Below are 24,842 nucleotides of genomic sequence, written 5' to 3' on the forward strand. Positions count from 1 at the left end.
GCAAAGCAATAGACAAAAGCTGGAAGGTGGATAATATATGAAGCAAAACTGAACAACATTGGTTATTATTTTTTTTAAATTTTATTTGACATCCTGCAAAGCTTTATTCTTTATAGGAACAGTGAGTGCCCATCACTTCCTATTGACAGCCAAATAAAGAGCTGCTCTCTCTAGAGGGGTGTCGGTAGTTCTGTGTGGTCCAGTGAGATCCAGAAGTTTCCAGGAGACCTTCAATCCTGAGTCCCTTTCAGTCATCATCGCCAGACTCTGATTCTTCTGCTGAGCTGGACACGCTCTCTGGCAGGTCTTCTTCCATCTGCTGGACTCTTCCCGACTGTGCATCCACATGTATTTGATGGTCATCTTAAATTCAGCCATCTCATACCCAGAAAGACTCAGAACGTGAGCCTGCTCTGGGGCCAGCACATCGCCCTCCGTGCACACCTCACAGTCAGACAGCAGGGTAACCACACTTCTCTCAAAGGCGGTGGGCAGGCCCGGCTGTCCTCAGCTGGCTTCATGGAGTGGGGAACTGCTTCAGAGGTCCTGGGTCTAGGCTCACGGTGAAAGCTGCTTTGTTACCAGCTCGGCCGTAGACCGTTTCCGTGTATTCCATGAACCACTCATTCACCACTCCCTCCTGCGGTTGGAGAACAGGAGATCTGCTTCACACCTCAACCTTTACTGACCTGCTGCAGGTTGCCTTTGCACTCACCCAAGGGGCTCCGGCCCAAGGTCACCATCATCACCTTGTTTTTGCCAAAGAACATCCAGCCGTGCTTCCAGGTATTCCGTATGACCTTCAGCTTGCTGTTCCTCATGTTGGTCACAGAGAAATGAAAAGGTACTTGTAGGTGTCCACACATTTCTGGATCTCTTCTATCAGGTTCTGTTTCAATCCCAAGCCTTTCTTGCAAATTTTGGTTAGGGACTTTCTTGTCATGCTTGGATTTCGGCATTGTGCTGAAGCCATGTATGGTGGAACACGGTGCAGCCCCAGCACTGGTAATTATTGATGGCAGGGGTTGGATATATAGGGCTTTATATTCTTTCTCCTCTATTTTTGTGTATGTTTACTTTTATTTTATTTGACAGGGTTGTCTTGCTGTCACCCAGGCCGGAGTCCAATGGCTCAATCTCTGCTCACTGCAACCTCCGCCTTCCAAGTTCAAGTGATCCTCCCACCTCCCCTTCTTAAGTAGTTGGGATCACAGGTGCATGCCACCACACCTGGTTAATTTGGTCAAGAACTCCTGAGCTCCCAAAGTGCTGGAGGTTCTGTGTTGCAGAATGAAACAGTGAGGGCAGGGTTTTTTTCTGCTCGCCAACGGATACCCAGTTCCTCGGACTGTGTTTATTTATTTATTTATTTATGTATTTATGTTTGTCTGTTTTTCTTTTTTTCCTACTAAACAACCAAACAGTCAAAACCTAGCAAAGTGTTCAATGGTGGAAGGTGCCTGGCAGGTCTCCACCAGGAAATGAAGGAATGGCTCAGGTTCTAGGCTTCTATCAGATGCGCCGGCTGCCTAGGCTCCCAGGACCTCTCTATTCTTACAGTGAGTAGCCGCCATGTCCCTGACGTTTCCCTGACACACGGGCTGCCTCCAGGGCCATCACTGAGGTTGGTGCAGACTTGCAGGCCCATGTGAACCCAGTGGGCCCCTTAGGGGTTTGGAAAAGAGAGGTCACCATTGTTGGCTCACCTGCCTGACTTGGCCCTCATTGGGCATTAACACTTCAATTTCACAACACACTTGGCCAGATGGCCCCTGGTTCTAAGAGAGGCCCTGCTCATCCCAGGCACACTTATTTAGTATTAGAGATGTCCATCTTTTCTGGATGGAGGAAATTGAAGCCTTAAGCCCATGTAACGTCCTCAGTAGAGCAGTTCAACACCAAGATGTGCTAGAAACCTTTTGGAGGCCTTCATCAACTTGGTCACCCTGCTCAGGCCATCTCTACAGCAGCCACCTCCTTCTGGAAGGAGGAAGGATGCAAGACCCACACCCGCTCTCCACCCAGCCAGCCCTGACTCTTCTTGTTGGCTCAAGAGTCCCATTTCTTTTTCACTGAGCCACAAGACACAGAGCAGTGGATAGCATCAAAGCAGATTATACGAGTCTGGATACCAGGAACTGAATGGAACTAGGAAGCTCAACTTCCACCAGACAAGTACAGTAGGAGCTCCCTTTTCAGAGTCCCTCCTGTGTAAACACACAAGGGAGTACAGGCATGGCTTCCAAGGGCTTCACTGCAGTGCAGTGTGCACAGACAACACAACAGCAGTGGCCTCAGTGCTGCTTGGGAGGACAGCTGACACACATCATGGTTCATGCAACTCAATGCTGCACACATGTGAAATAGAATGAGTAGGTCTGTGTTTTGATATAAAAATGTAAGCCATATTATTAAGTGAAAAAGCCAAATTGCTGACCAGTATGTGAAGCACATTTCCTCTTATTAGAAATGGAGGCCAGGCATGGTGGCTCATGCCCATAATCCTAGCACATCGGGAGCCTGAGGCAGGTGGATTGCTTGAGGCCAGGAGTTTCAGACCAACCTGGGCAACAGGTTGGCAAGCTGAGCAAAACCCCATATCTACAAAAAATACATGATTAAGCCAGGCCTAGTGGTGCACTCCTGTAGTCCCAGCTACTTGGGAGGCTGGGATCAGAGGATTGATTGAGTCCAGGAGGTGGAGGCTGCAATTAACCTGGATCAAACCCCTGAACTCCAGTGTGGGTGAGAGCAAGACCCTGCCTAAAAAAAAAAAAAAAAAAAAAAATCTAGCAGGGGACAGACAAGTGTATACAGATAAACAAATATATATTGTGTTTGTACCCCCTATATTAGTTTTCTATTGTTGCATAACAAACAGTTACCAAAACACCAGGGGTTCAGTCTAGGTCCTGCTGCTCACAGCACAGAAAGCCAATCATCAAGACAACCAGTATTGCCAGGGAAGAAGGCTTTAATCAGGTGCTATAGCTGAGGAGATGGGAGCTCAGTCTCAAGTCCATCTCTCTGACTATCTAAAATTAGGGATTTATATAGCAGGGGGAGAAAATGTAACTACATGTGGAAAAATAGTAATTAGGGAGGAACAAGGGAGAAGAGTTGGTCAGCAGGCAGCAGGTGGTAGGCAATCATGAGGGGTGAGGGGGTAAGGGGTGAGGTCAGGTAAACATGAGGACTCTCATTGTCCAGAGGCTGTGAACTTGTAAGTTTCAGCTCCTTGATACTACCTGAGAGTATGGATGATCAGTTTCCTGAGAAAGGAACTCAGATAAGACAAATGTAGCTTTCTCAAGTTTTAAGGCTGAGAGGCTCAATTTATATGTATATTCAAAAGAGATGATAAACATCAGTTTTATGGGACAATTGGTCAGGTTTCAAAATGACCACAAACTAAGTGGCTGAAAGCAATGCCTGCCTTTTGCTCACAGTTCTGTAGATCAGATGCCAGCACTGCCTGGCGGGTTTTCTGCTCATGGTCTTAGGAAGCTAAAGTCAAGGTGCTAGTCAGCTACATTCTCATGTACAACTTGAAATCCTCTTCCAAACTCATTAAATAGTTGGCAGCAATCAATTCCTTTTTGGCCATCATCCAAGAGTCCCTGCCTCCTCCTAGAGGTTTCTCAGTTTCTTCAGCAAATCACAACATAGATGCATCCTGTCTCGGTCAGTATCTATGAGGTATTGGTCATGACACCTGTGCAGATAGCAAAATCAGTAGGTTCTCCCGACCTGAAGTCTGTCATGCAGAACCTGTGGGTAGGAAAAGGAAGCATCCGTTCTCCAGATCCATGGGTTCTGCTTTCCACAAATACTGTATTTTTGGTAAGCAGTCAGTTTAATCCATGCATTTGGAACCATGAATATGAAGAGCTGACTGGGCATGCTATCTTCACAGCAGTGGAGGACATCAAACTCCAGACTTCAAAGGGTTCATCTGAATAGATCAGACTCACCCTTGATGATCCCTCTTTTGCTGTAAAATGTAACATGATCAAAGGAGTGACATGTTATTCTACTTACAGTCCATCTTCAAAATCTGAAAGGACCCCAAATAGCCAAAGCAATTTTATAGGGGAAAAAAAGCTGGAGGCCTTACACATTCTGATTTCAAAACATATTGCAAAGCTATAGTGATCAAAACTGTATGATACTGGCATAAAGACAGAATAGAGTCCAGAAATAAGCCCTCACATATATTGTCAAATAATCTTTGACAAGGCTGCACAGCAGGGAAAAGATAATCTCCTCAGCAAATGTTGTTGGGAAAACAGGATATCCACATGCAAAAGAATGAATTTCAGCTCTTACCTTATGCTACATACAGAAATTACCTCAAAATGGACTAAATCCTAAATGTAAGATCCCAAACTGTAAAACTCTGAAAGGAAAAGGAAAAAAGTTTCATGGTACTGATAGTAGCAATGCTTTCTTGACTATGACACCAAAAGCACAGACAACAAAAGTAGAAAATAGACAAATGGGACTATGTCAAACATAAAAACTGTGTGACAAAGGAAACAATCAACATAGTGAAAAGGCAACCCACAGAAGGAAAGAAAATACTTGCACATCGCTTATCTGATAACACATTAATATTCAGAATTTATAAAGAACTCCTACAACTCAACAAAAACAAAGAAAAAAAAATAGGCTGATTATAAAGTAAAGGACTTTAATAGACATTTTTCCAAAGAAGATACACAAATTGCTCACAAACATATGAAAAGATGTTCAACAGCATCATTAATCACCAGGGAAATAAAAATAAAAACCACAGTGGGATATCACCTCACACCCATTAGGATGATCACTATACAAAATTAAAAATAAACAAACATACTAAAAAAAAAAAAACAAACAAAAAAGTTTTGCTGAGGATATGGAGACATTGAAAACCTGTGCATTGCTGCTGGGAATAAAAACAGTGAATGTTTTTAAACATTTAAAAAGAAAAATGCCATAGGATTCCATTTATATGAGGTATTGAAAGCAGTCAAACTTTTAAAAACAAAGTAAAGTAATGGTTGCCAGGTGCTAGGAAAAGGGGGAAAGGAGAGTTTTTCTTCAATGGGTCTAGAGTTTCAGTTTTACAAGATGAAAATTTCTAGAAGTCTGATGCACGCAGGTACTCACAGTGAACACTACTGAACTGTGAGCCTAGAAATGGTTAAGGTGGCAAAATTTATGTTATATGTTTTTATCCACAATTTTTAAAAAAGAAGTTCTATGGTGATGTAGACCATTACCATATCTCCAGAGTCTAACACAGGTCTGGCACATAGTAAGTGTGAACTAAATACTTGCTAAATGAAGGAATTCATAACTATAAAGCTTATGGTCTTCATTATTGTGGAATGTTCTGTTTCTAAAACAGTAATAACCATCCTATTTTGAAGATTAATGACACAGTTTGGCTATTTGACCCTGCCCAAATCTCATGTTGAATTTTATTTACAAGTTTCAGAAAGAAACAGAATTGGTTTCTTAGCATTATCCAAAGATAAATGATGAATTGTGGTTTTGCTCATTTGTTTTAGGATTATTATGATGTCATGAATATAGACGTATTAAATATGTTTCAATCCTTTGTGGATATTCTTTTTAAAAGAGTTATTCTTTTTAGTGTCCAATGGTCACATTTTGGCCTGAGGAACCCCTTCGAGCAGGTGTCTGCCCTTCCTGAGATGCACAGTGATTGCTGCTGTTCCCCTTGCTTTCTGGGATGCCAGGATGTCCCAGCCTCTGGGCAGGCTTGCTCAGGTCTGGAGGCAGCATATATGGAGGCAGCTCTGTTTCCTTTTCATGTAGAGGCTCTTTGCTTCTGGGTTAACATGGGTTTTACTATTTTTCAAATGTCAGAGCCAGGAAATTATTCCTTAAAGAAAGTACATCATGAGGTTATTCTAATATTCCCAATCCAAATTTAGTCTTAAAGGGTTCGTGCTCAATTTTTAAATTTTTATATTCCTCACTCTCTTATGCTGGAAACCTTGGCTCCTAATGACACAGTATAAATATTTTTCTTTATCCTAATATTCATGAAAACATTGAAATAATACCAATAATATTATTATTGGTAATATCATTAATAATATTGGTATAAAACTGGGTACAGTGGCTCACACCTATAATCTCAGCATTTTGGGAGATGGAGGCAGGCAGATCACTTGAGCCCAGGAGTTCAAGACCAGCCTGGGCAACATGGTGAGACCATATCTCTACAAAAAATACAAAAATTAACTAGGCACGGTGGCGCACACCCGTGGTCCCAGCTACTTGGGAGGCTGAGGTGGGAGAATCGCCTGACATCAAGGCTGCAGTGAGCCGTGACTGAGGCACTGCACCCCAGCCTGGGTGACAGAGTGAGACCCTGTCTCTAGTAATGATAATAATATTGGTATATAAATATTCACAATATGATTACTAAAAGGAGTTAAAGATACGTTTGCAAAGCTTTTTATCCATATCCATTTTAATAATGTACTTATACATCTCTACAGGGTATATGATGAATCTAAATTCATTGGAAATAATTTCTTTCCATGTGATATTAAGCCATAACTCAATGGAGTTAGTTACATTTGTTTTGTTTTTATTTTTGTGGATTGCTTTTAAATTTTTTATTTAATATTGATTTATAATTATTATGTAAAATTTTTACATGGTTCTAACATCAAATCTAAAACAAAGGAATCTAAATAAAAAACAAAGGAAGGTACATTCCAATTAGTCTAAATTCCATACATTGTTTCCAGTGCCCTGTTCCCTCCCTCACCCTATAAATAACAATTTATATATGTAGGATGGTTATTACTATTTTAGAAAGAGAATATTCCACAATAATGAAGACCATAGGCTTTATAGTAATGAGTTCCTTCATTTAGCAAGTATTTAGTTCACACCTATTATGTGCCAGACCTGTGTTAGACTCTGGAGATATGGTAATGGTCTATGTCATCACAGAACTTCTTTTTTTAAAATTGTGGACAAAAACACATAACACAAATTTTGTCACCGTAACCATTTCTAAGCACACAGTTCAGTAGTGTTCACTATAAGTACCTTGTGTGCATCAGACTTCTAGAAATTTTCATCTTGTAAAACTGAAATGCTAGACCCATTGAAGAAAAACTCTCCTTTACTTCTTTTCCCAGCCCCTGGCAACCATTACTTTACTTTGTTTTTAAAAAGTTTGACTACTTTTGGCCGGGTGTGGTGGCTCCTGCATGTAATCCCAGTACTTTGGGAGGCCGAGGTGGGTGGATCACGAGGTCAGAAGTTCAAGACCAGACTGGCCAACATGGTGAAACCACGTCTCTACTAAAAAATATAAAAATTATCTGGGCACTGTAGCTCGTGCCTGTAATCCCAGCTACTTGGGAGGCTGAGGTAGGAGAATTGCTTGAACCAGGACCGGGGAGGTGGAGGTTGCAGTGAGCCGAGATGACACCACTGCACTCCAGCCTGGGCTACAGAGCGAGACTTCATCTAAAAAAAAAAAAAAAAAAAAAAAAAAAAAAAAAAAAAAAGTTTGACTACTTTCGATATGTCATATAAATGAAATTCTATGGCATTTGTGTGTGTGTGTGTGAGAGAGACTGGCTTATTTCACTTAGTGTACCATCGAGATTTGTCCATGACCGAATTTTCTTCTTTGTGAAGGTAGAATAATATTCTGTTATTATGTATGTATGCACCACATTTTGTTCATCCCTCTATCCAACCATCCATTGGCAGACGTTTAGGCTGCTTCTACCTCTTGACTTTTGTGAATAGTGCTAATATGAACGGAGTGTGCAGTTAGCTCTTCAAGATCTGTGTTCAGTTCTTTAGGATCTACACCCAGAATTGAAATTGCTGGATTGTATATTAATTCCACTTTTAATTGTTTGAGGAATCTCCATACTGTTTTCCATAGCAGCTACACTGCTATGGTTTGGATATGGTTTGTTTGTTCCCATCAAATATCGTGTTGAAATTTAATCCTCAATGTGGTAGTGTTGGGAGGCGAGGCTAGTGAAAAGTGTTTGGGTGATGGGGGCAGATCCATCATGAATGGCTTGGTGTCATTTGTCCTATTGCTTCCTCTCTCACCACATGATCTCTGCACATGCTGACTGTTCTTCAACTTCCGCAGTTGAAGCAGATGCATCCTGAGGCCCTCAGCAGATGCAGGTGCCCAACCTTGCACTTTCCCGCCATCCAGAATTGTGAATCAAATAAACTTTTTCTCTTTATAAATTACCCAACCTCAGGTATTCCTGAGTCCACACAAAATGGACTAAGACATTCACTGTTTTTATTCCCAGCAGCAATGCAGAAGGTTTCCAATTTCTCCATATCCCTCAGGAAAACTTTTTTTTTTTTTTTTAGTTTGTTTATTTTTAATTTTGTATAGTGATCATCCTAATGGGTGTGAGGTGATATCCCATTGCAGTTGTTATTTTTATTTCCCTGGTGATTAATGATGCTGTTGAACATCTTTTCATATGTTTGGGGACAATTCGTATATCTTCTTTGGAAAAATGTCTATTAAAGTCCTTTACCTAGTTCATAATCAGCTTATTTTTTTTGTTTTTGTTGAGTTGTAGGAGTTCTTTATAAATTCTGAATATTAATGTGTTATCAGATAAGCGATGTGCAAGTATTTTCTTTCCTTCTGTGGGTTGCCTTTTCACTATGTTGATTGTTTCCTTTGTCACACAGTTTTTATGTTTGACATAGTCCCATTTGTCTATTTTCTACTTTTGTTGTCTGTGCTTTTGGTGTCATAGTCAAGAAAGCATTGCTAACACCAGTACCACGAAACTTTTTTCCTTTTCCTTTCAGAGTTTTACAGTTTGGGATCTTACATTTAGCATTTAGTCCATTTTGAGGTAATTTCTGTATGTGGCATAAGGTAAGAGCTGAAATTCATTCTTTTTTTTTTTTTTTTTTTGAGACGGAGTTTCGCCCTTGTTACCCAGGCTGGAGTGCAATGGCGCGATCTCGGCTCACCGCAACCTCCGCCTCCTGGGTTCAGGCAATTCTCCTGCCTCAGCCTCCTGAGTAGCTGGGATTACAGGCACGCGCCACCACGCCCAGCTAATTTTTTGCACTTTTAGTAGAGACAGGGTTTCACCATGTTGACCAGGATGGTCTCGATCTCTCGACCTCGTGATCCACCCGCCTCAGCCTCCCAAAGTGCTGGGATTACAGGCTTGAGCCACCGCTCCCGGCTGAAATTCATTCTTTTGCATGTGGATATCCTGTTTTCCCAACAACATTTGCTGAGGAGATTATCTTTTCCCTGCTGTGTAGCCTTGTCAAAGATTATTTGACAATATATGTGAGGGTTTATTTCTGGACTCTATTCTGTCTTTATGCCAGTATCATACAGTTTTGATCACTATAGCTTTGCAATATGTTTTGAAATCAGAATGTGTAAGGCCTCCAGCTTTTTTTCCCCTATAGGATTGCTTTGGCTATTTGGGGTTCTTTCAGATTTTGTGGATTTTTAAAAATATTTCTTCAAAAATGCCATTGGGATTTTGATAGGGATTGCATGGAATCTGTAGATTGCTTTAGTGTATTAGGCCATTCTCATGTTGCTATAAAGAAAAATCTGAGACTGAGTAATTTATAAAGACAAGAGGCTTAACTGGCTCACAGTTCTGCAGGCTACACAGGAAGCATAATGGCTTCTCTTTCTGGGGAGGCCTTAGAAAGTTTACAATCATGGTGGAAGGGAATGGGGAAGCAAGGCATCTAAGATGGTAGGAGCAGAAGCAAGGCAGTGGAGGTGCTACACACTTTTAAACACCCAGATCTCATGAGAATTAAGTCACTATTTTGAAGACTGTACCAAGAGAAATGGTGCTGAATCATTCATGAGAAACAGACCCCATGATCCAGTCACCTCCGACAAGGCCACACCTCCCACATAGGGCATTACAATTTGACATGAGATTTGGGCAAAGACACAAATCCAAACCTTATCAGGTAGTATGAACATTTCAACAACATAAATCTTCCTATCCATGAACATGGATGTCTTTACATTCATTTGTTTCTTCTTTAATTTACTTCAGCAACATTTTGTGGTTTTCAGTGTAGCTTTCATTTCCTTGGAAAAATTTATTCCTAAATACTTTATTCTTTTTGATGCTATTATACATAGGATTATTTTTAAAATTTCTTTTTCTGATAATTCATTAATGTGCAGAAACACAACTGACTTTTGCTTGTGATTTTATGTCCTGAAAATTTTCTGAATACATTGAGTCATTATAACAGGGTTTTTTAAAATGTGAAATCTTTAGGATTTTCTTTATATAAGATCATATCATCTATGAATAGAAATTACTTCTTCCTTTCCAATGTGGATGTCTTTTTTTTTTTTCTTGCTTACTTGCTCTGTCTAGGACATTCAGTACTATGTTGAATGAGTTGGTAAGAGTAAGCCTCTCTTATGAAGGACTTCTTCAAGCAGAACTACATACCACTGCTCAAGGAAATAAGAGAGGACACAAACAAATGGAAAAACATTCCATGCTCATGGTTAGGAAGAATCAATATCATGAAAATGGCCATACTGCCCAACATACTCTATGGATTCAATGTTATCCCCATCAGGCTACCATTGACTTTCTTCACAGAATTGGGAAAAAACATCTTAAATTTCATATGGCACCAAAAAAGAGTCCACATAGCCAAGACAATCCTAAGCAAAACAACAAAAAACTCCAAACTGGAGGCATCTGACTACCTGACTTCAAGCAATACTACAAGGCTACAGTAATCAAAACAGCATAGTACTGGTACCAAAACAGATATGTAGACCAATGGAACAGAACAGAGGCCTCAGAAATAATGGCACACACCTACAACCATCTGATCTTTGATAAACCTGACAAAAAGAAATGGAGAAAGGATTCCCTATTTAATAAATAGTGCTGGGAAAACTGGCTAACCATGTGCAGAAAGCTGAAATTTACACGTTATGCAAAAATTAATTCAAGGTGGATTAAAGATTTACACATAAGACCTAAAACCATAAAAATCCCAGAAGAAAACCTTGGCAATATCATCCAGGACAGAGGCATGAAGTCAAAGACTTTAAGATTAAAACACCAAAAGCAATGACAACAAAAGCTAAAATAGACAAATGGAATCTAATGAAACTAAAGAGCTTCTGCACAGCAAAAGAAACTATCATCAGAGTGAACAGGTAACCTACAGAATGGGATAAAATTTTTGCAATCTACCCATCTGTCAAAGGGCTAATATACAGAATCTACAAAGAACTTAAACAAATTTACAGGAAAAAAAAAACATGAAAACCTGGGTGAAAGATATGAACAGACACTTCTCAAAAGGAGATATTTGTGCAGCCAACAAACATTTGGAAAAAAGCTCATCATTACTGGTCATTAGAGAAATGCAAATCAAAACCACAATGAGATACCATCTCACACCAGTTAGAATGAACAGTGATCATCAAAAAGTCAGGAGACAACAGATGCTGGAGAGGACATGGAGAAATAGGAAAGCCTTTACACTGCTGGTGAGAGTGTAAATTAATTCAACCATTGTGGAAGACAGTATGAGGATTCCTCAAGGATCTAGAACTAGAAATGCCATTTGACCCAACAACCCCATTACTGGGTATATACCCAAAGAATTATAAATCATTCTATTATAAACACCCATGCACACGTATGTTTATTGCAGCACTGTTCACAGTAGCAAAGACTTGGAACCAACCCAAATGCCCATCAATGATAGACTGGATAAAGAAAATGTGGCACATATACACCATGGAATACTATGCAGCCATATAAAAGGATGAGTTCATGTTCTTTGTAGGGACATGGATGAAGCTGGAAGCCATCATTCTCAGCAAACTGACACAAGAACAGAAAACCAAACACTGCATGTTCTCACTCATAAGTGGGAGTTGAACAATGAAAACACATTGGTACAGCAAGGGAGACATCACTCACCAGGACCTGTCAGTGGGTGGGAGCTAGGGGAGGGATAGCATTAGGAGAAATACCTAATGTAGATGATGGGGTGATGGATGCAGCCAACCATCATGGCACGTGTATACCTATGTAACAAACCTGCATGTTCTGCACATGTACCCCAAACCTTAAAGTATAATAAAACAAACAAACAGAAAAAGAGTAGGCATCCTTGCCTTGTTTCTGATCTTAGAGGAAAGTTTCATTTTTTCACCATTGAATAGGGTGTTCACTGTGGGCTTTTCATATACATCCATTATTATTTTTAAGTAATTTCTTTCTATTTCTAGTCTGTTGAGTGATTTTTTTTTATTTTGAAAAGATGTTGAATTTAATAAAATGCCTTTTTCTGTATCAGTTGAAATGGTCGTGTGGTTTTTGTCCTTCATTTTGTTAATCTGATGTACTACATTGATTTTCTTTTTAAAAATGGAATGGAAAGAGGTAAGTACATAGCTCCAAGCTCAAGGTCTAGGTTGAGGACAATCATTATGAGTCTTATTAAAGTACAATCAGTTTTAAGAACACTGTCAGGCAAGCTACCATGTAGCTCTCCTTCACTCCAGGCTTAGCTCTTCCAGACTTCCCAGTACTGATGAAGGGTCATGATATTTTTAGCTTTGCCCAGTGCTGTCATTCATAATAGATGAATGAAAAGTCCCAGAAACCTGTCCTGTTTGGGAAGGTTTTCTTTCGTTCCAGGCTTTGGTATATTAATTTAGCAGTTAATATGCTTGGCAAATTTCAGAGTCTCTCTACCTCTGCAGGTCAGTGCCAAATAATTGTTTCCTGGATTCACCGTTAGCAGCTCTTCATTTTCACCTTTGACAATGTAAGAAAAACCACCATATTCTGGCTTCCAGCCTTCACAGCCACAGTAGAGAATTAAGTCTAGGGCAAATTCAGCCTTGCTATGGTCATGAATTAAATTGTAGTGACTGGTCTTCCAATGCCTCAGCTTCCCCTGGCATGTGGGAACACTTGATTCCTTCTTTGTTTGATTTTCCTCCAGCTCTGGGTCTATTTGGTAATCACTCTGCTGGCTGTTGTTGCTAATGGCTGCCTGATTATTCTCTGCCTCAGGAGGGCTATTGCTAGTCCCTTCTTCAGCGCTATTAGCAGCAGAAGCTGCTTCTTCCTTTTTTTTTTTTTTTTTTTGGTCATCAATCTCATCTCTTCTGAAGGGGCCAAGAAGTGAAGCTTCAGGCCTGGCCTGTGAAGTTGGAGAGCAGCAAGAATAGTGCCTCAGAGCAAAATAACTTCATGCACTCCTTTAATATATCTGGAAGCTTGCTCTCCTCAGCTTTCTTATAAAACCTTTTGTTAGGGAGACCTCAGCTGCCCCATTCCACATCTCTGTTTTCCAAGGCCTCACGGACCTTTGCAAATTTCTCAGGCTTAAGAAACTCCTTGAAGAGAATTTCAGAACTTTCTTCAAACTCTCCTTGAATTTGAACTTGATAATTCATGTACAGTTAAGTAGCGTTGATCCAATCAAACACAATTTCATAATCTTGTGGGATGTGAAGGATCTGAGGTATGAGAGGTTGAAAGGAGTTGGGAGGCCTAGTCAGTGAAGGCTCATGAAACCAGCGGCTTATAGACAAATGCGACTTTTCTTCAGACAGGACTTCAGACACCTGGTGAAAGGACATTGGAAATGCTTCAAAGAAAACCAGTTTGTTCCATGAAGGGTTAGAAGATTTGACAATCCGCTTCAGCTGAAAGTGTTCATCAATGTGGTACATGTCCTGGGTACCCCCCAGGCTCCTGCCCCAGGAAGGAAACAGGTGCAGGATGAAGGTGAGCCAGTGCCCTTTCCACCTTATCATCATGGCACAGCAGGGCATCAGTGAATTCATATTTAGTATAGGACATATTAATGGTTGATTCCAGGCCAATTTTAGAAATACCAGAAAGCCAGGACTGAAAATCTTCAGACAGAATTTTCCTTAAAGCAGAGATGTTAGGCTCTCTTCTCTTCTTCAAATCATCACAGTGCTGGAATTCATATAAACCATTATACTTCTCATGAAAGTCCAAATTCATAAGTTCCTTCTGAAGCCCTTCCAAGAAGTCTGGGCTTTGGATGAAGTTTGGGATCATCCAGTGAAGAAAGTGATCCGTGTCCGTGACAATGGCTTCATGACTGAATGGTGTCCTATGGCTCCAGGCTTCAGCTACCTGCTTTTTCAAGGTTTCCTCCATGACAGCATCTGAAAACTCTACCGTCACCTTCTTCTTTCCCTTTTTTTCCCAACTGGGCTGGGTCAGGCTCTGCTGGCCATTCCCATTCATCCCCTCCCAAGGTACCCATTGATTGATTTTCATATGTTGAGCCATCCTTGCATTTCAGAAATAAATTCCACTTGCTCATGGTGTATAATTCTTTAAAATATATATATATATATTTATATAAATATATATATAATTTATATAAAATTATATATATATATATAATTGCACTTGAGGTTCTGGGGTACACGTGCAAATCATGCAGGATTGTTGCATAGGTACATACATGGCAACGTGGTTTGCTGCCTCCATCCTTTTATTACCTATATCTGTCATTTCTCCCTGTTATCCCTCCTCAACTTCCCTGCACCCCACTGTCCCTCCCCTGTTCCCCCGCAACAGACCCCAGTGTGCGATGCTTCCTTTCCTGTGCCCATGTGTTCTGATTGTTCAACACCTGCCTATGAGTGAGAACATGCAGTGTTTGTTTTTCTTTTCTTGCGTCAGTTTGCTGAGAATGATTTCTAGATTCATCCATGTCCCTACAAAGGACAGGAACTCATCCTTTTTTATGGCTGCATAGTATTCCATGATGTATATGTGACACATTGTCCTTGTCCAATCTATCATTGATGGGCATTTGGGTTTGTTCCAGGTCTTTGCTGTTGTAAACAGTGCTGCAATGAACATACATGTACATGTGTCTTTATAACAGAACAATTTATAATCCTTTGGATATATACCCAGTAATGGGATTGCTGGGTCAAATGGAATTTCTATTTCTAGTTCCTTGAGGAATCACCACACTGTCTTCCACAATGGTTGAACACTCCCACCAACAGTGTAAAAGTGTTCCTATTTCTCCACATCCTCTCCAGCATCTGTTGTCTCCAGATTTTTTAATGATCGCCATTCTAACTGGCATGAGATGGTATTTTTTTTTTTTTTTGAGACGGAATTTAGCTCTTGTTGCCCAGGCTGGAGTGCAATGGCGCGATCTCGGCTCACCGCAACCTCCGCCTCCTGGGTTCAGGCAATTCTCCTGCCTCAGCCTCCTGAGTAGCTGGAATTACAGGCACACGCCACCATGCCCAGCTAATTTTTTGTGTTTTTAGTAGAGATGGGGTTTCACCATGTTGACCAGGATGGTCTCGATCTCTTGACCTCGTGATCCATCTGCCTTGGCCTCCCAAAGTGCTGGGATTACAGGCTTGAGCCACCGCTCCCGGCTGAGATGGTATCTTAATGTGGTTTTGATTTGCATTTCTCTAATGACCAGTGATGATGAGCATTTTTTCATATGTTTGTTGGCCTCATGTACGTCTTCTTTTGAAAAGTATCTGTTCATGTCCTTTATCCACTTTTGAATGGGTTTGTTTTTTTCTTTTAAATCTGTTTTAGTTCTTTGTAGATTCTGGATATGAGCCCTTTGTCAGATGGATAGGTTGCAAAAATTTTTTCCCATTCTGTTGGTTTCCGGTTCACTCTAACGATTGTTTCTTTTGCTGTGCAGAAGCTGTGGCATTTAATTAGATCCCGTTTGTCAGTTTTGGCTTTTGTTGTCAATGCTTTTGGTGTTTTGGTCACGAAGTCCTTGCCTATGCCTATGTCCTGAATGGTTTTGCCTAGGTTTTCTTCTAGGGTTTTTATGGTGTTAGGCCTTATGTTTAAGTCTTCAATCCATCTGGAGTTAATTTTAGTGTAAAATGTCAGAAAGGGGTCCAGTTTCTGCTTTCTGCACATGGCTAGCCAGTTTTTCCAACATATGGTGTATAATTCTTTTAAAGTATTGTTGAGGCCATGTGCAGTGGTTCATACCTGTAATCCCAGCACTTTGGGGAGCTGAGCAAGAGTCAACTTGAGGCTAGGAGTTTGAGACAACTCTAGACAACATAGCAAGACCCCATTTCTACCAAAAATTAGCCAGGTGTGGTATTATGTACCTGTAGTCCTAGCTACTTGGGAGGCTCAGACAGGAGGATTGCTTAAGTCCAGAAGTTTGAGGTTACAGTGAACTGTGATAGTGCAGGTTACACTGCACTCCAACCTAGGTGACAGAATGAGAACCTGTCTCTAGAAAATAAAAATAAAGAGTCATTGAATTCTGTTTGCTAGTATGTTTGTTAAGAATTTTTACATCAACATTTATCTGGGATATTAAAATGTAGTTTACTTTTCTTGTAGTGTCTTTGTCTGGTTTTGGTATCAGGATAGTTCTGCCCATGTAAAATGAATCTGGAAGTATTCTCTCATCTTCAATTTTTTGGATGAGTTTGAGAAGGATTGGTGCTAACTCTTCGTTAAATGATTGGTAGGATTCTTGTCTGAAGCCATCTGGTCCTGGGCTTTTCTTTGTTGGGAGATTGTTGATTACTGACTCTTCTAGTTGCTTACTAGTTGTAGGTCTGTTCAGGTTTTTTCAAAAGTTTCTTCCTGATTCAGTCTTGGTAGGTTGTATGTTTCTAGGAATTCAGTCATCCCTTCTACATTATCCAATTTGTTGTGTACAATCGTTCATGGTAGTCTCATGATCATTTTAATTTCCATGGCATTCGTTGTAATATCTTCTATTTCACTTCTGTGTTTTTCTAATTTGAGTCTTTTCTCTTTTTTCTTAGTCTAGCTAAGAATTTGTCAATTTTCTTGATCTCAAAAAATTCAACTCATTTTGTTGTTTTTTTTTCTATTTTTAAAATACAACCCAGTTTTGTTGTTTTTTCTATTGTTTTTCTATTCTTGATTTCATTTATTTCTCCTCTAATATTTATGATTTTCTTCCTCCTGCTAACTTTGTTTTTTGTTTTTCTTTTTGTAATTTCTTCAAGTGTAAAATTAGGTTATTGATTTGAGATCTGTTTTATTTCTTAATGTATGTGTTCTGCGCTGTAAATTTTTTTCTTAGTACTGCTTTTACTACCTTCCATAAGTTTTGTTATGTTGTTTTTATTGTCATTTTTCTCAAGATATTTTGTAACTTCCTTTGTGGTTCTTCTTTGATCCGCCAGTTGTTCAGAGTATGTTGTTTAATTTCCTCGTATTTGGGAAATTTCTCCTTGTCCTACTGCTATTAGTTTTCAGTTTCATTCCATTGTGGTTTAGAAAGATACTTTGTATGACTTCGATCTTCTTAAATTTGTTAAGAATTTCTTTTGTGGCATAACCTTTGATCTATCCTGGAGGCTGTTCTGTGTACATGTGAGAAGAATGTGTATTCTGCTGTTGTTGGGTGGAGTGTTTTGTATGTGTTTATTAGGCTCAATTGGTCTACAGTGTTGTTAAAGTTCTTTGTTTTCTTTTCTTTCTTTCTTTTTCACTTAATATAATGACCTCCAGTTCTATCCATGTTGCTGCAAGTGACAAGATTTTATTCTTTTTATATTATAAAAATATAAGTTCTATATAAAAATATAATCAGATATATGATACATTTTCTTTATTAGTTCATTCAATGATGAGCCCTTAGTTTGGTTCCATATTTTGGCTATTGTGACTAGTGCTACAATTAACATGAGAGTGTAGATATATTTTCAATATCTTATTTCCTTTCTTTTGGATATATACCCAGTAGTGGCATTACTGGATCATATAGTAGTTCTATTTGTAGTTTTTGAGGAACCTCTCTACCATTCTGGATAGTGGCTATACTAATTTGCTTTCCCACCAATAGTGTACAAAGGTTGCCCTTTCTCCTCATATTAACATCTGTTATTGCCTGTCTGTTTGATAAAAGTCATTTTAACTGGGGTGAAATTTGTAGTTTTATTTGCATTTCTCTGATAATTTGTGATGTTGAGCATTTTTTTCCTATACCTGATGGCCATTTGTTTGTCTTCTTTTGAGAAATGTCTTCTCAGAACTTTTGCCCATGGTCTTTTATAAACTTTTATTTTAGGTTCAGCAGTACATGTGCAGGTTTGTTGTATGCATAAACTCATGTCACAGGGGTTTGTTGTACAGATTATTTCATGACCCCAGTACTAAGCTTACTATCCAATAGTTACTTATTCTACTCCTCTCTCTCCTCCCACCATACACCTTCAGGTAGGTTCCAGTGTCTGTTGTTCCCCTCTTTGTGTCCAAGTGTTCTCATCATTTAGCTACCCCTTATAAGTGAAAACATAATGGTATTTGGTTTTCTGTTCCTGCATTTGTTAGTTAAGGATAATGTCCTCCAGCTCCATTCATGATCCTGCAAAGAACACCATCTCATTCTTTTTTATGGTTACATAGCATTTCATGGTGTATGTACACCATATTTTCTTTATCCAGTCTACCATTGATGGACATTTAGGTTGATTCCATGTCTTAGCTATTGTAAATTGTGCTGCAATAAACATATGCACGCATGTGTCTTTATGACAGAACAGTTTATATTCTTTTAGGTATATACCTAGTAGTGGGATTGCTGGGTTGAATGATAGTTCTGTTTTCACCTCTTTGAGGAATCACCATACTGCTTTCCACAATGGTTGCACTGATTTACACTCCCACCAACAGTGTATAAGCATTCCCTTTTCTCCACATCCTCACCAGCATCTGTTATATTTTGAGTTTTTAGTAATAACCATTCTGACTGGTGTGAGGTGGTATCTCATTGTGGTTTTGATTTGCATTTCTCTAATGATCAATGATACTGAGCTTTTTTTTTTTTCCATATGCTTGTTGGCTGCATGTATGTCATCTTTTGAAAAGTGTCTGTTCATGTACTTTGCCCACTTTTTAATGTTTTTTTCTTGTAAATTTGTTTAAGTTCTTTGTAGATGTTGGATATTAGACCATTGTCAGATTCATAGATTGCAAATATTTGTCCTATTCTATAGGTTGTCTATTTACTCTGAAGTCAGGTGGTATGATGCCTCCTGCTTTGCTCTTTTTGATCATGATTGCTTTGGAGATTCTGGGCTTTTTTTGCTTCTATATACATTTTAGGATTCCTTTTTCTATTTCTGTGAAGAATACCACTAATAGAGATCACACTGAATCTGTAAATGGCTTTGGGTAGTATTGTCATTTTAGTAATGCTCTTCCAATTCATGAACATGAAATATTTTTCAATTTTTTTGTATCCTCTTCAATCTCTCATCAGTTTTTTAATAGTTGTCCATATATAGATCTTTTACTTCTTTAGTTAAATTGATTCCTAGGTATTTTTTATTCTTTGTAGCTACTGTAAATGAGATTTCTTTTTTTTTCTAATTTATAAAGGAAAGAGGTTTAATTTTCTCACAGTTCAGCATGGCTGGGGAGGCCTCAGGAAACTTAAAATCATGGGAGAATGCAAAGGGGAAGCAAGGCACCTTCTTCACTGCGTGGCAGGAAGTAGAAAAAGTGAGGAGGAAAGGGGGAAGAGCCCTTTATAAAGCCATTAGCTCTCACGAGAACTCACTCACTATCATGAGAACAGCAGGGGGGGACTGCCCCCATGATTCAATCACCTCCCACCAGGTGTCTCCCTAGATGTGAGAATTATGGGAATTCCAATTAAAGATGAGATTTGGGTGGGTACACAGACTAACCATATCAGCCACTTATGTTATTTCTAATAACCCACTGCTCTCATTTTTTAACTTAAAATTTTTTTTTTCACTTTCTAAAACTGTTAGTCTGGTTTTAGACCCATAGATTTATATTCTGTGACTTTTATCTTTTCTCTCACTTTCTGTCACTTTGAGTTCTACTTTTAGGAATATTTTGTCACCCACATTTTCCAATACTATTAATTACTTTTGAATTTTAAATATTTTTAATTTTAAAGAGCCCTATTATTTTGCTACTGTTTTATGTTTTATGAACACAATTGTTTTATGAGTGTAATTTCTCAGGGAAATTTTTCAAACTAGTTTTTATATTTACTGCATAGCATTGACTTATATTTTAGAGATTCTGAAAAACATAATTTTTGATGTTTATGTAGTGCTCCATCAAAATATCAATGTACAGAAGCATTTCAGCCACATGAGTGATCGTCGGATGGTTTTGTTTCTTACCCCCACTTCCCCACCCCCATCAGATCTGTTTTTTTATGGTTAGCCTAGAAGCAACAAGAAGGATACACTAAAGCAGACTAGAGACAGAGTCTGCAATCTAGGTGAGAAATAGTGAAAATCTCTTAGGTAATAGTGGGGAGGTAAAAACAAAAGGGGAGCTGACAGATGTTAGGAGGTGAAATGGCATAGGACTTGGTGAATAACTGGTTAGGAGAAGAGGGAAGAAAGTAGTCCAGGTTATCTTGAGAGTCATGGTTTGGACAACAGGAAGAATAGGAATTTCTCCAAATCAAGTCCTATTATAAATATTTTCATTTTTGTATTTCACTTTGAATCTCAGTTTGGCAAGATAACTTCCTTTTCATCAGCAAAACATCTGTTTACTATTTACTACAATATGAAAGATGCAAATATTTACTAAATGTATTTTTCTCATTTTAGATAGATGACTATCATTTTATTTCTAAAAAGGTTTAATTCTATTTAGGCTCATTAAAACACTTACATTTAAATACTCCAACATAATAGATTAGGTGTATTAAGCATATAGAGTCTTCTCAAATGAAGAATATAGCCTGACTGGTGTTATATACAATGAATATAATTTAAAATATAAAAAATTGGGCTTAAAAATGCAGCCAACCACCTGTTTTATTAAATTTTACCAGGTATCTACTTCTAAAAAGTCCTTATCAGAGCTATTTCTTTAAACCTAACATTTAGTAACTCAACAGTTGGATTTTTTAAATGAGAAAATTAACTTTCAACTTAATGATTTTATACTTAACTAGTAGCTTTAATTTTTTTTTTTTTTTTTTTTTTTTTTTTTAGACAAAGTCTCACTTTGTTGTCCAGGCTGGAGTGCAGTGGCATGACTTCGGCTCACTGCAACCTCCGCCATCTGGGTTCAAGCGATTTTCCTACCTCAGCCTCCTGAGTAGCTGGGACTGCAGGCACCCACCACCATGCCCAGCTAATTTTTGTATTTTTTAATAGAGACCGTATCTGCCTGCCTCTGCCTCCCAAAGTGCTGAGATTACAGGCACGAGCCACCATGCCTGGCCAGCTTTAAAATTTTTTAGAATATGTGAAAACCTGAATTAAACCATTCTCAACGTTTTCAAGGACTGTTTGCTAACTGGCTTGTTTGTACATAAAGTTTTGAACATGTCTACAACGGGTAGTAAATAAGAATGATTACTTGAAACTATAAAACGTACAAAACAAAATGCCAATGTACTATCACTGTTTTTTTCCTTCGAAGACTCATTACTATGAACTTGCATTTGTTGCACAGAGGATGCTATTTTCTTTTTCTTTTTCTTTTTCTTTTTTTGAGACAGACTCTGTCTATCGCCAGGCACCAGGCTGGAGTGCAATGGCTCAATCTCGGCTCACCGCAACCTCTGCCTCCCGGGTTCAAGCAATTCTCTTGCCTCAGCTTCCTGAGTAGCTGGGACTACAGGTGTGCACCACCACGCCCAGCTAATTTTTGTATTTTTAGTAGAGACGGGGTTTCACCATGTTGGCCAGGATGGTCTTGATCTCTTGACCTCGTGATCCACCCACCTCGGCCTCCCAAAGTGCCGGGATTACAGGTGAGAGCCACTGCGCCCAGCCCGAGGATGCTATTTTCATGCTCTCTTTCTTTATAAAGATCTTCTCTATAGCTCCAGGTTTCCAAAGTACAAATGTACATCTTCTCCTCCAGTCAACAAAGAATCACGCCTCACATCCCAACAGAAAGAATGAACTGTAGAGGCATACTGTTCCTGAAGGCTAGTCATGTGGGTCAATCCTGATGTTCATCAAGTGAATCCTTCCTTTGTTTGTTCTTCCAATAACAAGCAATGTCTTCACCTTTTCATGATATAGACCACCAACAAATAGTCTAAAATATCTTTTTTCTTGTTAACCATTTATCTGACATCCTGGATGTTCAAACATGTAATTGGTTCATCAGTATCCAGATGATTAAGATCCCACCGATAAAATCTTTTATCACGTGTCATGCAGTAAATCTGTAACCTTTCCCAGACCAACTGATACAGCTTGCTGACGAAACTGAGTTACAGGCTGTAACCAGTGCCTCCTCTTCATTATCAACATTAATATAAAACACATTTACCAGGCCATTGGATGACCCTGAGACTACCATGTTGGGATTGCTGGGATGGAAATGTACTTGAGTGACATCATTGCTGTGTCTCTTAATATACACCAAGCAGGTCTTTAGTTGTAGAAAAGTTCTGATAATTTATCCTTGTATCCCCAAACACTAAAGATGCATCATTATCAACTTTTCTGTACCATCACAAATAATATTATCATTACAGTTAATATCAAAACTGATAAAAATATTGGAAGAATAATCCTTGAAGGGCTGAACAAGTTTTTCACTGGCTACTCAAGCTTCCCAACATTTAACAGTGCCATCAGTACATTCTGAATAGATACTGCCACAGGAATTTGCAAATTTGACTCCAGTAAGTCCAAGATATCCATTAAATTCTTGGAGTGTATTTAACCTTTCTGTATCATATATTCTTTCAGTGCCATCAGTACATTCTGAATAGATACTGCCACAGGAATTTGCAAATTTGACTCCAGTAAGTCCAAGATATCCATTAAATTCTTGGAGTGCATTTAACCTTCTTGTATCATATATTCTGATCAATCCATTAAGAATATAAAGCAGCAACCAAGTTTTCTTTTCCTGCTTGCACAGTCTTTGATATGTTTATACCAAGAAGGTAAGTGGGTTCTTTGGTTCCTGAGGAAAGTTTAACAATGGGCAGATTAGCAAACTGTTCCTCAGTCTTTTCCGTATAAATGATAGCATACAAAAGCAGTAATTCCAGCAATCCCACTTTTAGATATTTACTCAAGAGAAATGACAACTTAGGTCCATACAAACACCTTTACTGTGTTCATCACAACTTTACTTATGACAGCCAGTTACCTTGGCAGCTGGCCCCGAATGAATACTGGAGAAAATGCAGGCTCTCACATTTCTTGCTTGATTTCTTTTTCAGATTGTTCACTCTTGGCATATGTAACTGCAACTAATTTTCATACGTTGATTTTGTATCCTGCAACTTCACTGAGTTTGTTTATCAGTTCTTTTTCTTTCTTTCTTTCTTTTTAAATATTTCCTGGTAACTTTCATTTAACGGTTCTAATAGTTTTTTGGTGGAGTCTTCAGATTTTTCTAAGTGTTAAGATCATGTCATCTGTGAAAAATGCTAATTCGACTTATTTCTTTCCAATTTGGATGTCCTTTCTTTTCCTTGCCTAATTGCTCTGGCCAGGACTTACAGTATTATGTTGAATAAAAATGGTGAAAGTAGCCAGGTGCAGAGGGTCACACCTGGAATCCCAGAACTCTGGGAGGCCGAGGTGGGCAGACTGTTTGAAGCCAGGAGTTCAAGACCAGCCTGGGCAACATGGTGAAACCCCATCTTTACTAAAAGTATAAAAATTAACCAGACACAGTGGTGCATGCCTGTAATCTCAGCTACTCAGGAGGCTGAGGCATGAGAATCACTTGAACCCAGGAGGTGGAGGTTGCAGTTAGCCAAGATCGTGCCATGGCACTCCAGCCTAGGTGACAGAGTGAGACTGTTTCAAAAAAAGAAAGGGGTAAAAGTGGATGTTTTTTGACTTGTTCCATGTGTTGGAGGAAGGGCCTTCAAGTTTTCCCTATTCAGTACCATATGAGCTGTGGATTTGTTATATATAGCCTATATTATTTTGAGGTATGTTCCTTTTATACTCAGTTTGATGACAGGCTTTATCATAAAGGGATGCTGAGTTTTATTGAATGCTTTTTCTGTATGTGTTGAGACGATAATACAGTTTTTGTTCTTGGTTCTGTTAATGTGATATACCACATTTATTGATTTGCATATGTTGAACCATCTTTGTACCTCTGGGATAGATCCCATTTGACCATGGTGAATAATCATTTTAATGTGTTGCTAAATTCAATTTGCTAGTATTTTGTTAAAGATTTTTGCACCTGTGTTCATTCAGTGATATTGACCTACCATTTTCTTTTTTTGTTGTGTCCTTGTCTGATTTTGGTATCAGGGTAATGCTGGCTTCATAGAGCAAGTTTGGACGTATTCCCTTTACTTCAATTTTTTTGAGGGGTTTGGGAAAAATTGGTATTAGTTTTTTGTTAAGCATTTGGTAGAATTCAACAGTGAAGCGATTTTGTCCTGGGCCGACCCTTCCTTCCTTCCTTCCTTCTTTTCTTCCTTCCTTCCTTCCTTCCAACAGAAAACTTTTTATTATGGCTTCAGTCTTGTTACTCACTATTGGTTTGTTGCAGTTTTCTTTCTTCATGGTTCAATCTTGATGGGGTGAATGTGTCTAGGAATTTATCCATTTCTTCTATGTTTTCCAGTTTGTTGGCATATAGTTACAATAGTCTCTAATAATGCTTTGTGTTTCTGTGGTCTAGTTTTTATGTCTCCTTTTTTGTTTCTAATTTTATCTATTTGGGTCTTCTTTCATTTTCTCTTAGTCTAGCTAAAAAGGTTTGTCAATTTTATCTTTTCAAAAAAAAACAATATTTCATTTTGTTGAG

General features: G+C 38.8%; 3 pseudogenes; all 3 read right to left on the bottom strand.

The window, feature by feature from the left end:
- Positions 1-247: 247 nt before the first annotated feature.
- LOC101030081 (mRNA turnover protein 4 homolog pseudogene) lies at positions 248-959 on the bottom strand (annotated as a pseudogene).
- An 11,700-nt stretch (positions 960-12,659) lies between these two features.
- Positions 12,660-13,904, bottom strand: LOC101029004 (prolyl 3-hydroxylase OGFOD1 pseudogene; annotated as a pseudogene).
- Positions 13,905-21,348: 7,444 nt separating this feature from the next.
- On the bottom strand, positions 21,349-23,301 carry LOC101029327 (WD repeat-containing protein 89-like; annotated as a pseudogene).
- Positions 23,302-24,842: the final 1,541 nt, after the last annotated feature.

This window comes from Saimiri boliviensis, chromosome 13, assembly GCF_048565385.1.
Source record: "Saimiri boliviensis isolate mSaiBol1 chromosome 13, mSaiBol1.pri, whole genome shotgun sequence".
NCBI lineage: Eukaryota > Metazoa > Chordata > Mammalia > Primates > Cebidae > Saimiri > Saimiri boliviensis.